This window comes from Nestor notabilis, unplaced genomic scaffold (assembly GCF_000696875.1).
Source record: "Nestor notabilis isolate BGI_N333 unplaced genomic scaffold, ASM69687v1 scaffold33166, whole genome shotgun sequence".
Taxonomy (NCBI): Eukaryota; Metazoa; Chordata; class Aves; order Psittaciformes; family Psittacidae; genus Nestor; species Nestor notabilis.
This window is the reverse complement of record NW_009934767.1, coordinates 16,483-20,290: the sequence shown is the minus strand read 5'-3', so window position 1 is coordinate 20,290 and position 3,808 is coordinate 16,483. Positions and strand designations below refer to the sequence as shown.

The 3,808-nt window shown below is 48.7% G+C and overlaps 1 protein-coding gene across 1 annotated transcript in view; it reads right to left on the bottom strand.

Annotated features, from left to right (window-relative positions):
* Positions 1–2,602: 2,602 nt before the first annotated feature.
* DNAJB12 (DnaJ (Hsp40) homolog, subfamily B, member 12) overlaps positions 2,603–3,808 on the bottom strand; it is a 14,199-nt gene continuing 12,993 nt past the window's right edge. The window contains exon 8 of the mRNA XM_010017507.1: positions 2,603–2,819. The gene's annotated coding sequence lies outside the window, so the exon portion shown is untranslated. The remainder of the gene's footprint in view (positions 2,820–3,808) is intronic.

Sequence of the window (3,808 nt, the reverse complement as noted above, 5' to 3'; positions counted from 1 at the left end):
AACGCGGTGCCAAGGGGAAATGGAAGCGGTGTGACCCCTGGCCTCTGAGAGGAGGGAAAAAATGGGAAAGAGGGAAAAAAACCCACCCAAAACCTCCAGCCCTTTGATGTGTGGGGCTAGGGAGGAGGGCGGCAGCACCAGAGGGGTCAGGCCTGCCCTAGGTGCTGTGGGAAAAGTTTTTTGCTGCCCCAGGGAGGGGGATGTGGGAAAGAGAGGACCCATTTGGGAGCACAGATGCCAAATCTGACCCTGAGGATTTTGGGCCAGCAGCTGGCAGTTTCTGAGCCACTGTTGTCGGGAAGCATGTCTAAGCCAGCATTTCCATCCAGGACAAAGGCAGACCGAGCCTTCCAGCCCACCGCCCTCCCCAGACCTGTCCAAAGGGCATGTTCAAACACTGGGATGATGCTGCCAGGATGGTGGGATTCTGGAGTGAAAATAAAGCATCCCCAAAAAGGGCTTAGCCAGAGGATGTGGGGGACCCAGCTAACAATGGCGCTTTGATAGGAGGGAAGATGAGGCACAAGGCACCGTATTGGGAGCATCCCAGTGGAACCAGTTTGAAGCAAAGACGTCCTGCTGAGCATTCACCGCCACCACGCTGCCAGGACCCATGGCTAACTCCGTGGGCACTTCCTGCTCTCTATCTTCTCCCTGTCCTTCCCTCTCCCACACCAGGGAGGCCCCTGCAGCGCTGGAGCTCTCAGCCACTGGGGCTTGCTGGGGCAGCAGAGACACCAAATCCCATTCACTGAACAACTGTGTGGATGCAAAAAAGGTGGTGTGAAGGAGGAGCTGTAAAACCAGAGCTGGCTGGGGCAAGGATCCACAGGACACCAACACAGCCAGAGCCTTTCACATTATAAACATTTATTTATAGATGTACAATTGTATAATTAATTCTAAATCGAGAGATACAGCCAATGTGAGCATCCGTTAGGATCTACGCCTTCTGGCTCGTTATTATTGATGGGTATCTACTTGGAAAAATATAATCAAAAGGGTTTGGTGGGCAGGCTCTGGGCAAGGAATGCTGTTGTGCAGGACATTCACCACCTTCTGTGAACATGTTTCTTGTTTCACCCCCTCCCCACTATCTCTTTGTGCCGGCTAGCCTGTGCCTCTAGTAAAAGCTATCTCCAAATGCCATCCAACTTCCATCCAATTCCAACCAAAGGTAGAAGAATCATTAAAAAAACCCAACAAAACAACCAAGAAACCCCAACTCTTTAAAATCAGGTCCAAGTAACAGTGGCTGTGGGATAATAAGGCTTGCAGTTAACAGGCGGGCCAATATTTTGCGAAATAAATAAATGGCTGAAGACAGAGCACGTAGGTTCCTAATGACAAAGAAACAAAACCACCCTACCTCTCACCTCTTCCAGCTCCTGCCATCCCACCCAGGAGCTGCCATGCTTCTCATTCATTCCCCTATGCGGGTCGGGGGACAGATCTCACTGGAAATGTCTTTAGACAAAAATGAACTGCAGAGTGCCAAGAAAAGGAATCCAGTTTATCCCATAGAAGGTAGCTCGGCTCGTGCAAGCTTTGCTTTGAAGAGATGGTTCCTAACCTCAAGCACCCTCCTGCTGCCCCTATGCCAGTCCTGCCCAGCGGTGATGGAGCAAGTGATGTGCTGCAGAGCTCAGGGGGGTCTGAGGAGAGCTCCGGCGCACCCGCCTATCTCCCCCATCAACACTTCTTTCAACAGAAGCAATAGGAAGCTTTGTTTCTTATGAATTAGCAGTATTTTACAGGTCTCCTCTAGGAAACATTAGAGATAGATAGGGTGTCAAGGCCACGGCCACGCTGCAAACAGGAATACTGGTGGTGAGGAACCCCAAGTGTAGGACAGACCAGAAACAACCGCAACAAAGGGAGGCAGCTCGTGGAAAGCCCTCTTTACAGAACAAATGCTGCACGCTGATTACGAGGCAAAATTAAAGCAGACTCTGCAAAAAAAGAAGTTACATTCACAAATAAACCCAACGACTCATGAGCAAAACCCATCCAGGACAATCCTTCCTGCCACCGAGTGCGGCGCCGGGGCTCAGCTGACCTGCTGCAGCTTCTGCCAACGTGGCAGAACCACACCACAAATCTGGACAGCTTCCCCCACTTCTGTGTTACCCCCTACAGAGCTGGAATTCCTTTTATTAAAACCTGAAAGGCAGGTATTGACATCCCAAGGTGCAGAATGCTGCTGTCCTCCAGAAAGCAAAATACAGTAACTGCAAAGTGATTCTTGTTTTAGTGTGTCAGGCAGGAAAGTGCTGCAGAACGAGACACCCTGGGAAGAGACTTCCCGCTTCCCTGTTTACCAAACCGGGCAGAAAACAAAATAATTTAATCATCCAACCCCTGCATAGTTTAAAAGTACAACATATATACAGCTATAAATTAATTCTAAATAGATTATATATTTTTTTCTTTTTTTTTTAGAGTTTTATCACCAAATCGTCCAATTCCTCTCTCTGTCGGCAGTGACCAGTGTGGTCGCGAAGGGCATCCTTCTGCTTCATGGCTTTTCTACACCTGTATGTCTGTTCTCAGGGTTGTGGGATCCTGGGAGCAACGAGACTGTTGCACGCTAGCGGTGTCAGAAGGGAAGGAGGAACATGGGCAGCTTGATTTCCTGTCCTAATCGCTGCCCCAGACGTAGGTCGAACGGCAGAGACAGGCAGAGAGAAGAAAGAGGGCAGTTGTGCGTTGCTAATTCTCCAATTCCATTTGTAAGATAAGGTTTGATTCTTTTAAATAGCAAGTCTGTCACCTCGACTCAGTGCACTTCACCGAAAGTCTTCAGGCATTTCAAGAGTCTGGGGACAAAAGCGGTAGTGGTGTCAGTCTCCGGACAAGCACACGTCACCGTACCTCCCCGTTCCTTCCCCCCCCACATTACAGGCAGCAGCTTTTTCAGTCACACTGTTTCAATCTGCAGCGGGCCCTCTGCCTAAGAGCAGCTCTCTTTTCAGACCACAGGTACAGAGAGGCAATTGAAGAAAAGCAGGTACTTAATGCTGGTCTGTCGTGAAAGAAGAGGCGCAGTTACCAAAACAGGAGAGCGGGTGTATCAAGATAAGAACGGCTCCAAAAACAGGATACACCCAAAAAGAGGCTGAACGCGACCCAGAGGATTTGCTTTAAAGGCCAAACTTTCAGGCACACTCCCTTTGCCAAGGAAAATAAAAAACAAATAAAACCTCCACTGCTAAACCTCCTTACTTGTGTCTACAAATCAAGCAGCTAGATGTCCGACATCCTCAAGAAGTCTTCGCAAGCCTAAACGGTGTCTATAGAACTAACACTTGGGGCAAGCTTCACCTCTGATTTATTTTCTATAGAAACTCTGTTTTCCAATAACTTTGTGGTAGAAAGGGCCTGGGTGTTTTACAGCCATCCCAGCACTATCTGGTAGGTGAGATCAGCTCAGATAATTAAGCAGACAAAGGACTCCAAAATGCATCACTTTCGTGCAGTTCTCCTGTGACCCAGCACACCTGGTCTCACACGTGCTCCCTGGGCTTGCCTTAATCCAAGCTCTCTAACCCCTGAGTCTTCCAGGCTCCCCCTCAGCTGTTTTTACTTTGATTCCCAGTTTAACACAGTAAGTTACTTCTACAGCCTGCTGTGAACTCTGGCCATTTGCTTTGTTCTCCTTGAGTGTCATGGGAAAGCAACAGGAGGGGCAAGGAACATCTGTTTGGTAGGAGTGCATTCCCTGTCATCATATTGCTTCAAGTGCCAGGAGACAACAGCTTTTTCAGTAAGACAGACAATAAAGCAACCAAAAAAGGGTTCATTAGAA